We start from the raw sequence: 13,101 nt of genomic DNA, 5'->3' as shown, positions 1-13,101 counted from the left end.
TGACTCTCAGATAATAAATGTTGTTTTGGGCTACTAAGTTTTGCGGGGGTTTTTTATGCAGCCTAGATAACTAAACACATATTGTGCCAGAGTGGACATTAGACAAGTGGAAGGAAAAAGTAAAAATGCAGTTGCAATTGTGCTGTCTGGTTAGTGATATATTCAATGAATAATTTATAGCTATGAAGTAACATTGCAGCAGTACATTCTGGTCCCAAGATGCAATAATCTGTTTTACCCCTTTATTTTTATTGTTTTGGTGAGGAAGATTGGCCCTGAGCTAACACCTGTTGCCAGTCTTCCTCTTTTTGCTTGAAGAAAATTGTCATTGTGCTAACATCCATGGCACTATTCCTCTATTTGTGCGTGGAACACCACCACAGCATGGCTTGATGAGCTGTGTGTAGGTCCGTGGCTGGACTCTGAGCTGTGAACCTCAACAGCAAAGCTGAGTGCACAAACTTAACCACTATGCCACTGGGCTGGCCCCTGGTTTACCCCTTTAAATGTAACTTGTAACTTGTAACTTGGTGTGAAAGATAGTTACCACTGAAACATAGCCACTGCCAGCTGATGTGAGATGAGCACAAGTGCTTTCTTCCATGACAGTTTCTTGTAAGTATCTATCCAAAATCAGCAAGAAAGAAAACAGATCACAACCTTGACATCCCTTTTTTGGAAAGTTTCTGCTAATATTAGCTATGGGAAATTTAAATTTGTGGTAGAAATTCCAGGGTTAAGTAAAATAGCCTATTAAAAGTCCAAGACGTAAATTAGGATATAAGACATATTATTTAAGAGGAAGAATTAATCATACCTAGTTTCAAAACATTGTGACTGGGGCTGGCCCCATGGCCTAGTGGTTAGGTTCACGTGCTCTGCTTTGGTGGCCCAGGGTTTTGCCAGTTCGGATCCTGGACGCGGACATGGCACCACTCATCAAGCCATGCTGAGGTGGCGTCTCAAACAGCAGAAGTAATAAAAGGGCCTGCAACTAGAATATACAACTATGTACTGGGGGCTTTGGGGAGAAGAAAAAAAAAGATTGGCAACAGATGTTAACTCAGGGCCAATCTTTAAAAGAAACAAAAAAACCCATCATGACTACAGAAGAACAATGAAGACACTGAAATTGTTAAAGATTTTGTTTACTTTGCTTCAGTCATCAATTTAATGGAGACTGCAACCAAGAAATCAGGACTGTGATTTGGAAGGACAATAATAAAAGCATTAGGAAAGATCATCAAGTGTAAGGAAGCATCATTAGAGACCAAGGCCAAGATTATCCATACCCTCATGTTCCCAATTACTATGTACAAGGCGAAAGCTGGACAGTGAAGAAGGCTGACAGGAAAAAGTTGATTCGTTTCAAATACGATGTTGGAGGAGCGCTCTCTGGATACCCTGGACTGCCAGAAAGGCAGACAAGTGGGTCCTAGAGCAAATTAAGCCTAAACTATTGCTAGAGGCAAAAATGATAAAACTGAGGCTGTCCCACTTTGGACACTTCATGAGAAGCAGGATTCTTTGGAAAAGACAACAATGCTAGGAGAAATAGAAGGCAGCAGGAAAAGAGGAAGGTCAAAGGTGAGAGGCATTGACTCCATAAAGGAAGCCATAGGTATGAGTCTATAGAACCTGAGCAGGGCCGTTGAGGACAGGAGGTTGTGGACATCACTCATTCATAGGGTCACCAGGAGTTGGAGCTGACTCGAGGGCACATAACAGGTTTCAAAACAGCCACAGTCAGTAGAATTTAAATGACTCCAATTACTGAGATGTTTTACCAAAGGCTTCTGCACATTGATTAACGAGTGGCCTAATTTGCTATCTAGTCCCAGTCTTGGTGAATCAGCTGATACTTAATGAAGAGGAAGAGTTTATCCTTTTTCTCTTGTTAGTCTATAATCTTCTGTAAGTTTGAGTATAAAGTTGTTTTGGACATTATGATGATGATTATCACCATCTGTATGCTCATGCATAGCATTCACAATAGAGGCTACAATGTACTGAACCCTACTCTGTGCTGGGCCCTTTTCACGCATAATCTCATTTACTCCTCAGCAACTTTATGAAGGAGGTATGACCTCCATTTTATATTGTCTAGGTAAGGCCGCTGAGGCTCAGGGACATGACACCTGTGCCCAAGGACATGCCCTTGGTAAATGACAGAGTCAGAATCCAAACCCCAGTCTCTCCACTTTCTACTGCAGTCCACGCCTCCTCCTCGTTCATTCATTACTCATCCTCCTCCTCCTGCAGGCGGGAATGTGCCCCTTCAATAAATGCATTCTTCCCATGGCTTTTGAAAGTGTAAAATCTGTTAAAATCTTATCTTCTCTGCAAAGTTCCAGGGGAAGTGAAGTATTGGTTTTGTCCCTCCGGATCATGCTCCTCCTTCTTGATCTTTTACACAAAAATGACCACCCTGTATTTAGGGCACCTATCACGTTGGCTCTTTGGTGATTCTTGCACAGTTTTGATTCCTGTTGATCTATGCCAGCCTCATTTAACATCAATGACACGTATTAAGCACCCATTTGGTGACAGTCATTGGAATACAAAGATGTTCAAGAGAAGAGCTTGCGGTCTTATTAGGGAAGCAGGATGTGCACAGCGTGAACCGCATGCCGCTGACTTGGGAGCCTGAGACCCCTCACATGAGAAATATCTTTGTTTAAGGCCGGCCTGTGCCAGGGAGCTCACAAGCTCAGTGGCTTTGCTGCCTCCTACCTAGTCTCTGTAGTGTGAATTGGAATTCTTACATTCAGGTGAAGGTTCCAGAGCTTGCAGTTGCTCTGTGTGTGTGTAAGGGGATTGCAGGGGACAGAGAGGGAATTAAGAAGAGGGGTAGGGAGGTCTAGGTAACACTGGAGTGAGACTGACCAGCAGGAAGTGAGAAGTCTACAGCAAGTTTGCAGCATGCACATTTGGGAGCAAAGGGGAGCTACCATGGCCAACCTTTGTCCTGTCCATCACATCCAAAATGCTGGACCCCTAGACTATTCTGGGCCTGGTTCTGTTTAACCACCCACACAAAGCTAGTCAGGTTGGCTAACCACTATGATAAACAACCCCCAACTCTCAATGACTTAACCCAGCGAAAGTTCACTTCTTCATTTCATAGTTCAAAAAAGGGGTTTGGGATAAGGGGAGTCTGCTCTTTGGGGTCATTTGAGGACACAGGCCCTTTCCCTATTTTGGCTCTGTTCTCCTCTAGGTCCTCTGTGTCTTCTCCATTCAGCTGGTGATGAAGAAAGACAGTGAAGACCAAGCATGGGAGGATTTTATGGACCAGGCCTGGAAGTGACCCCCATGACTTCCGCTCACATTCTGTTGGCCAGAACTCAGCCACATGGCCACACCTAGCTGCAAGGGAGGCTGGAAGATGGGGCCTAGCAGTGTTCCCAAGACCAAGAAGGGAGCATGGATATCTGTCTTTGGCATATCTGGTGAGCCAGTGTCCCTTGGTCTTAGTCTGCATTCCATTCATTCAGAAACAACTTATTCAGCACCTACTGGGTATGTAGCTCTTTTGACTAAAAATATTATTTTAGCCCCTCACCATGAACTAACACACTAAGGCAAACCCAGAGCGGCTTGTTCAAGCTTGACAGGTCTAGGTGTTTAAGATGGTGCCAGGTGAGAATGGTCAAAGCAGGCGGTGCATCTCGTGAAAGAGCTTGGGATTCCTGGGTCTGATCCTAGCTTGGGCCAAGCAAGTCATTTTGGAAAGGGTGCCTACATTTCCGGACCTCGGGCCTCTCACCTGCACAGTGAGAACTTGAACTGGACAGGTGTTTAAGTTCTCTTCTTGCTTTGAGTGTCTCTGAAAGTCTTGGCAACAGTTGAGGAATTATGTTAGATTACTACCAAACCCCAGTGTTTTCACTGAACTGTGAGACTTTCAGTCCTAAAAGCACCACCTCACAGCTTTGGAAAAGAAAGCAAAAGATAATACCCTTTACTCTTGATTAAATCTCCAACTGGAAGAAGAGTCTGAAAGACATCTCTCTCTGACCTTGAGATGCATCTTCCTTTTTTCATTAGTGCATGTACTTGCTTGATGACATTTTGAGGGTCACACACTCACAGAGATCTTCACTCTCAGACTTCACACTATTTGTTGAGGGGGAAGCAGCACATAGTGGGGTCGTGGGGAAAGTCACCCATCATCTACAAAGTAGAAAACCCAAGCACCCATAATTGGGAATTAATCCAAGTGCAGTTTGCAGAGGCCCAATTTATGGCTCCTTTGCTATAAGAAACTAGTTTTGAGGCCAACGACCCTGATCATTATTTAATAAAGTTGGTGGCTTTTTTATTATCTGAACGACGATTAGTTTAGCACCTGAATTCTCTCATTTGCTTAATCGTCTCCCTCGAGCGTATTTGTATTTTTGATAGCAGCTATAATGTTCTCTTTACTAATTCACATCATTAACCAGTTCCTGCTTAACTGTTTCTTTGTCCTTGCTGGTTTTCTCTAATTCCTAGTTTTATCTTCCTGCACTCCAGAATCTCTGATCTTACCTTAGCGGCAGCTTTCTGGTTGCCAAACTACAAGACGGAAGGCAGGCCTTCCTGGGCCATCCAGATCTGCTGCTGAGCCCCCTGCCGGCCCTGCCAGCCTTCTACCCGCCTTTTAAAAAGGTAAATACTAGTCAGTGTTTTGGCATGCTGAACAAAGGTTGTCTGTGATATTGCAGTGGGTTGAAGAGTGTACCCTCAAAATTCACATCCACCCCAAACCCCAGAATGTGACCTTAATTGGAAATAGGGTCTTTGCAGATGTAACTAAGGTAAGGATTGAGAGGAGATTATACTGGATTAGGGTGGGCCCTAAATCCAATGAGAGGGTCCTCATAAGAGACAAGGACACACAGACATACAGAGAAGGAGACGTGTGAAGACAGAGGCAGAGATTGGAGTGATGCTGCCACAAGCCAAGGTCACTAGGAGCCACCAGAAGCTAGAAGAGGCGAGGAAGGATTCTCCCCTAGAACCTTCAGAGGGAGCACAGCTGCGCCAGCACGTTGATTTCCGACTTCTGGCCTCCTGAACCACATGCGAGAGACACATTTCTCTTGTTTTAAGCCACCAAGTTTTTGGTGTGGTAATTTGTTCTGACATTCCTAGGAAACTAATACGAATATGTTTTTTCAATTTCCTTCCATTTTTGTTTTGTTCTTGTTATTATATGAGAACTATTTCTTCCCTGAGTAAAGCCTGGGGTACTCTGGGTGCTGCCAAGTTTGCGGCAAACTCAGCGCCAGGATATAGGATGGAATGTTGCTGAAACAGGGAGTTACGAAGTTGGTTCAGATGAGGGGGGCAGAAGGGCAGGCGGCTTGTCTTGGAGGCCACCTGAACCCTTTACTTGGTCCCTGTGTCTTACCTTCAAGGCTCCATCTGCACCAACCCTCATGTTGGCCCTCTCCTCTCACGCACAGCAAGGCCCCATCAAAATGCTGCCTCAAGCTTCTGTAGGAGAAGTTGATTAAAGGTTCTCGTGACCTCTTTTTTACAAACTGGAAATAACTTTTAGTTTTCCTTTTAGTTTTAGATAGAAGTTATGTATGCTCATTGTAAAGCAACACCAACAGATCATACAGAAAGAAAACAAGAACTTACAATCATCTGGAATTCACCACGTGAAGATAACTACATTTTAAAGTGTAATATACATGTATATATATTATTTTTATAAAAATAATTCATGATTTATACAATAACACTAACAAATTATATAATTTTATTACATAATTTGTAACTGCTTTTTAAAAAGCACTTATAGGGGCTGGCCCCGTGGCCAAGTGGTTAAGTTCGCGTGCTCCGCTGCAGGCAGCCCAGTGTTTCGTTGGTTTGAATCCTGGGCGCGGATGTGGCACTGCTCATCAAACCACGCTGAGGTGGTGTCCCACATGCCACAACTAGAAGGACCCACAACGAAGAATATACAACTATGTACCGGGGGGCTTTGGGGAGAAAAAGGAAAAAAATAAAATCTTTAAAAAAAAAAAAAACCCACTTATATTGTTGACATCTTCCATATAAACAAACATAGCTTCATGTTGTCATCTTCATAAACTGCAAAATATCCCATAATATGGATGTACCTTGATTTAGTTAATTTCCTACTGATAAACGTTTAGGTTGTCAAATTTTCACTATTATAAACAATTCTGTGATGACCTCTTATATGTATTTTTGGGCACAGATCTTATTATCTACATAGTATAAATTCCCCCAAATTTCTGAGTCAAAGAATATAAATTTTAGGGGAGGGTTGGATATATTCTGCTGATTGCTCTCCAGAAAGGACTATATGTGGTGACTTTCAGTGTTTTTTTTTTTTTTTTTTTAAAGATTTTATTTTTTCCTTTTTCTCCCCAAAGCCCCCCGGTACATAGTTGTGTATTCTTCGTTGTGGGTTCTTCTAGTTGTGGCATGTGGGACGCTGCCTCAGCGTGATCTGATGAGCAGTGCCATGTCCGCGCCCAGGATTCGAACCAACGAAACACTGGGCCGCCCGCAGCGGAGCACGCGAACTTAACCACTCCGCCACGGGGCCAGCCCCGACTTCCAGTGTTTTTTAACAGTATGTCCTAGTTCTGAATTTCAGTAAGGAGTCCTTGATTACTAATGTAACCTTGCTGTTCCTAACATCTGGATTAGAAAGGATATTTACAAAAAGTTTCGTACAGTAATTTGAATTTTTTTGCAGAGCCTTCTTCACTTTGTTTGAAAGTACTTGGTGATCACAGTGTATTATTTACTACTTTGTGACTTTTGCAAGCTTCAGCTAACCACAAACGTGACTCTCCCTGACGTATGTCTTTTTCAATTCAGTGGCAAGTGCATTTTCTCAATTCTATCGAACTGTGTCTTTCCAAACCTTCAGGATTGCCAAGATGAGTTAGGAAGAAACAGGATCTGGATCTGTTTCCTACAAAAGTGTCAATATTTGCCAAAACAAAGAGCAGGGAGTACCCCCAATGGAATGCCATCTGTCCTTGTCTTTGAGCGCGAGCGTGCTGGAAGATCTTTTCACAGCCAAGAGATGATTATTTGGCATAACTGATACTGAAAATCAACAAGGTGGCTTACAGATCAGAAACTGGCTGATGTAAAGACATACTTTGCTATGTGAAAACTGGAAGTATAGAAATGTGTTTCGTTTTAGAATCTATAAACTAGGGATTGTTTACTTTACCAAAGTATTTCCCACAGGAACATTTTAATCAGCAGGATCGCCTGGTTGATTTAAATATTCCGATCATTAACAAGTCATTTTGTTGCACAGACTTTTAAGAAATGAGCAGCTGATAAGATGAGACATAATTCCCCTCTTATGGTTCCATTATTTCAACCACACTGTTTCTTAAGCAGTTAAGCTCATCACTTTCCTCTATCACTTATGGAAACTCAGTTTGGTTGCAGTTTTAGGGCGGAGGCATAACGCACAAGGCCCAGCTTCTGAAGTATGGTCAGTTGCCTGACCTGAGTTCCAAAGGGTGGTCTTAGCTGCCTGGTTTCTCCTTTGGAGAATACCCAGATTCCTTTGAACGGCAACCCACAGAGTAATTCAAGAGATCGTCTTGGGTAGCAGTGAAATTCTTTAAAATTCATTTGGCAGGTTTCAGGCTCCATTTCTCCTCCTACAGAGTATTGCTCAGTGGGGTGTTTGCCACTCAGAACTTCTAATCCGTCTGTGTGTTGTCCAGCTAATGGCGTTTGCAGTCCACTTGGGGCAGACAGACAATAAACAAATAATTTGTCAGGGAGTGATAAATGCTTAAAAAAAAAATAAAGCAGGGGAAAAGGGATAAAGAGGAAGAGAGAGGTGGTATGTGTGTGGGTGCACACATCTGTGTTACAGAAGAAGGTAGATAGGGAAAGTCTGACCTGAAGCAGATGAGGGAGAGAACCACAAAGTTAACTCAGGGAGAGAGTATTCCAAGTAGCGAGAATAGTAAGTTCAAAGGCCCTGAGGCAGGAGAGTACCAGCTGTGTTCAAAGAATAGTGGGGAGGCCAGTGCAGCAGGAAGGGAGAGCAGCATCAGGTGCCAAGTCATGCTGGATATCACGGACCATGGTGAGAATTTGTATTTTACTCTGAGTAGGATGGGGAACTGCTAGAGGATTTTGAAAAGAAATTAACACATGCAAAACACTTAACACACTGCATACAGTAAGTACTCAAAAAATGCTCACTTTTATTTTACTTTCCTTGACTCTAAAGGTAATCTCCATTCTGCTTTAGAAGAATAGTATTTTCTTTTCTAAATGTGGCAGAAAGGCTGGAAAGCAAATGAAAAATTCCTGGTCTTACAATCTTTAGGTCCAATTTTAGCATTCTACATCTCCACAGGTTTGATTATGAGAAAGTTACCCCATGTTCAAGATTTTAGGTCCTTCTTTTCCATTCTGCTGCTCAGCAGTATGTTTTTTTAAAAAACTTCTTGTTATGGACATTTTCAAATTTAGTACGGAAGTAGATGGGACACCCAGCCTCAGGCAAGTATCTATTCATGGCTAATCGTGTTTCCTCTATACTGCCATCTATTTTCCACCCCTTCCTTACAATGAATTACTTTACGGTAAATCCCAGACATAGCTTTTTATCCATGGATGCTTCAGTATGTATCTCTACACTCTTTCTTTACCATAATACCATTATCATGCTTACAGATTTAACGATAATATCATCAAAAATCAAGTCAGTAATTAGATTTCCCTGGTTGTCTCATTAATGCTTTTTAAAAATAGTTAATTTGTTTAAATCAGAATCCAAACATGGTCATACTTTCCATTTGGTTAATAGGTCTTGTAAATCTTTTAAAATCTGTTCACCTTCCCTTTTTTTTTTTTTCCTTTTCTTTTCTTTGTTGGAGAAACCTGGTCATTCGTTCCTTAGATGTCCCTTGTTTTGGGTTTTGCTGAGTGCCTCCCTGTGGAGTTGTTGCATGTGTTCGTTTTTCCTATAAACTGGTGGTTAGTTCTAGAGACATAATCAAGTTGGATTTTTTGGCAAGACTGCCTCAAACGAGGTGCTGTGAGCTTCCTGTTGCACCCCATCAGGAGGCATGTCCTGCCTAGCTGCTCTCTCTCCTCCAATTTACCATTTTATCCATATTAAAGTGTACAATTCAGTGACGTTTACTACATTCACAATGTTGTGCAACATCACCACTCTCTAATTCCAGAACTTTTCCATCACCCCAAAAAGAAACCTATACCCCTTAAGTAGTCACTCCCTGTCTCCCCTCCTCCTAGTCCCTAGCAGCCACTAATCTGCTTTTTGTCTTTATAGATTTTGCTATTTTGGATATTTCCTATAAACGGAATCATGTACTATGTAGCCTTTTGTGTTTGGCTTCTTTCACTTGGTGTAATGTTTTCAAAGTTCATCCACGTTGGAACATGTGTCAGTACTTCGTTCCTTTTTATGACTGAATAGTATTCCATTGCAGACATATACCACATTTTATTTTACCCATTCATCAGTTGATGGACATTTTGGTTGTTTCCGTCTTCTGACTAGTGTGAATAGTGATGCTATGAACATTCAGGTACAAGTTTTTGCTTGAACACCTGTTTTGTATTCTTTTGGGTGTACACCTAGGAGGACCTCCCTTTCAGTGATGTTATCAGTGGGTTCCCTTGGCGTCAGTCTCATCCATACATGATGATGTTCCCTGTGGGCCTTTCATCTATGGATTTTAGCACCATTGCTGATCACTGCCAATTCCAGTAGGGTTTCAACAGCATGGTTTTCATGGAGGTCAAGGTGGTCTAACCATTTTATTTTCAATTCACATTAAAGCACCACTGGGCAACCACATTTATGCGATTTTCTGAGGGGAAGAAAAAGAGAGAGGGAGGGATTGGTGACCAAAAAGTGTGGGGGAAGCTGCATACGATGGATCCCTCTTGCTGCAGATTCCAGTGCCCACTCACATATTAAGGCCCCTGGGAAGTTCTGCAAAAAAGAAGACTGTTTAGCTTCGTTTAACTCTGTATTCCCCAAGTTTATTTGACTACAAACTTTTTTTTCTTTATAATTCTTATTACTATCCATTCAAATATACTTTGGAGAATACTGTTTTAGGGTCTAGGTTACTTAAAAGAACATTACTTATTAATATATGCATGTGTTTCTTTTTAAAATTTTTTTTTATTGAGGTAACATTGGTTTATAACATTGTATAAATTTCAGGTGTATGTCATTCTATTTCACCTTCTGTACAGACTGCATTGTGTTCCTTACCAAAGTCTAGTTGCCATTCATCTCCGTACAAATGTCCCCCTTTACTTCTTTCTCCCTCTTCCCACTCCCCCTTTCTGAGTGGTAACCAGCAGTCGATTCTCTGTATCTGTGTGTTTGTTTGTCTTCCACATATGAACGAAATCATACGGTATTTGACTTTCTTCATCTGACTTATTTTGCTTAGCATGATACCCTCAAGGTCCATCCATGTTGTCACAAATGTCAAGATTTCATCTTTTTCTTGTGACTGAGTAGTAGTCCATTGCATATATATGGATACCAAGTATTCTTTATCCATCATCCATCAATGGACACTTTATTAGGTTGTCTCCAAGTCTTGGCTGTTGTAAATAATGCTGCAATGAACCTAGAGGTGCATATATCTTTTCAAATTAGTATTTTCATGTTCTTTGGCTAAATATCCAGAAGTGGAATAGCTAGATCATATGGTAGTTCTATTTTTAATTTTTTTGAGGAATCTTCGTACTGATTTCCATAGTAGCTGCACCAATTTATAATCCCACCAGCCATTAATGAGGGTTCCCTTTTCTCTATATTCCCTCCAACAATTGTTATTTCTTGTCTTTTTAATAATAGTGATTCTGATAGGCATGAGGTGATATCTCATTGTGGTTTGATTTGCATTTCCATAATAATTATTGATGTTGGACATCTTTTCATGTGCCTGTTGGCCATCTGTATATCTTTGTAAAAATGTCTGTTCAGATCCTCCCATTTTTTAAGCAGGTTGTTTGTTTTTTTGTTGTTGAGTTGTATGAGTTCTTTATATATTTTGGATATTAACCCCTTATTGGATACATGATTGGCAAATATTTTCTCCCAGTTGATGGTTGTCTTTTCGTCTTGTTGATAGTTTCCTTTGCCACGCAGAAGCTTTTTAATTTGATGAAGTCCCATTTGTTTATTTTTTCTTTTGTTTCCCTTGTCTGAGGAGACATTAAAAAATGTACTGCTAAGACTGATGTCAGAGTACATTGGCTGTGTTTTCTTCTAGGAGTTTTCTGGTTTCCAATCTTACATTTAATCCCTTTTGAGTTAATTTTTCTGTATGGTGTAAGATAGTGATCTGCTTTCATTCTTTTGTGTGTAGCTGTCCAGTTTTCCCAACACCGTTTATTGAAGAGACTTTCCTTTCTCCATTGTATGTTCTTGGCTCCTTTGTCAAAAATTGGCTATCCATAAAGGTGTGGGTTATTTCTGGGGTCTCGGTTCTGTTCCACTGATCTATGTGTCTGTTTTTCTGCAGTACCATATGCATGTGTTTCTTAGCTGTCTGGCACCAACCTGACAGTCTCCTGAAGCTTATATTCACTTAGTGGCCATAAACTGACTGTATTCTTATAAAAGCCCTGGGCAGCAGAATTGGCAATATATCTGGCAAAGCTTCACTTAGAAACTCTGAATTGAGATTATGTCCCTGGGGATGAATGCTTGAGCCAACAAAGAATATGTCAGTTTTACTTGTCACCTCCATCTTATAGTGTTTGATGGACATCTGTGATAAACCTTAGAGAAGTGCCGTATGGATGTGTACCCAAGGACGCCAGTGGTACTTATAGTTCCTCTCTCTGCTCTTCATTGCTTTACTCCACACATCCTCCAAACCACATCTAGGGTGGCTATTCCACCTTATGTTTCCCGGATCATACTGCTGAGGACTCTGTCTCACCACCTACACAATCAGCGTGGTTAGATGAGGCTAAACATGGAGGTCAAAATGGAGAGAGTATCTGGCGGATTCCTTGGTTGACTTTCCGAGGTCAGGGACCTGACAGTGCTCCTTTCATATGGCCTTTAGGAAGAAGCGTCCACTTGAATATGTTTCACTTACATAAGTGACACATGAAACTTGATAAGTTTGCTTTTAAAAAGCTCTTATGAGTCAGCTAGCTGTGCAGAGTGCTGACTGAGTGACCTGCACCTTTGAGATTGGAAGCAGAAGATGGTGCCTGCCAGATAGATACTTTTGGTTTTTGTGAGGAGAAAGGTGGTGAGATGCTACTAAGGCCAAACACGTGACTGCCTCCTTCTTATGACAGTCTCCCGACATGGTCTCAGGGCCGAGTCTAGGTACTGCCCCAAACCGTATGTTCTGAGGGGAGAAGAGATTCCACAGTAGAAAGAAGTTGCCTCAAGAATGAGAGGACAACTTCAAACGTACTGTCAATAATTCATCAAATGACAGTGAGAAAGCACCTGGTTCAGGTCATGCCGAGCAGCCAACAGATCCTGGGCCAAGAACACCAACGGCAGAAGGAAGCACACCCGAGCCAACTTGCTCATGAGCTGAAATATTCAAATGTGGATACAAGGCAGTTACCTAATTCTTGCACCTGTTCTGAATCAGCACGCACTGTAATGTTGAACCAAGATTTGACATGATGCCAGTGACGGCAGCAGAAGCAGAAAATTTGCTGTGACACCACCCAAATGGTGCCAGGGAAGGGACGAAGAGAACCCATTGGGCTCTGCCATCAGCTGTGGAGGACTTTCAGAAGCCTTTCTCCTACTGGCAGGGAAGACTTGGGCCGATGCCTGGCTTCCTTGGAGTAGCTTGCTAAATAAATTGGCATGGACCCACATTTAAAAATTTGCCAGCTAAAGATGTTTTAGGTGTGTCAGTGGGGTTTTGGTTTCATGATTGCTGCTAAGAAAGTTTGAGCAACTCACATACAATTTCACTGATTTAATTACTGCTTAGAAAGGAAATTACCAGATTTAGGAGCCTAGGAAAAGACATCAGCATCATGCCTCACATTTCTCATGGTGTTCAAGCAAGAGTCAGTATTGATCAAAACTTTTCGTCT

The 13,101-nt window shown here is 41.7% G+C and overlaps 1 long non-coding RNA gene across 1 annotated transcript in view; it reads left to right on the top strand.

Moving 5' to 3' along the window:
- LOC111773198 (uncharacterized) overlaps positions 1-13,101 on the top strand; it is a 34,476-nt gene that overhangs the window by 5,090 nt on the left and 16,285 nt on the right. Inside the window, exons 4-5 of the long non-coding RNA XR_011438220.1 lie at positions 3,221-3,452; positions 4,519-4,653. This is a non-coding gene — a long non-coding RNA (uncharacterized lncRNA). The remainder of the gene's footprint in view (positions 1-3,220; positions 3,453-4,518; positions 4,654-13,101) is intronic.

Source organism: Equus caballus, chromosome 4, assembly GCF_041296265.1.
Source record: "Equus caballus isolate H_3958 breed thoroughbred chromosome 4, TB-T2T, whole genome shotgun sequence".
In the NCBI taxonomy this organism is placed as follows: Eukaryota; Metazoa; Chordata; class Mammalia; order Perissodactyla; family Equidae; genus Equus; species Equus caballus.
This window is presented reverse-complemented; position numbering and strand designations above follow the sequence as displayed.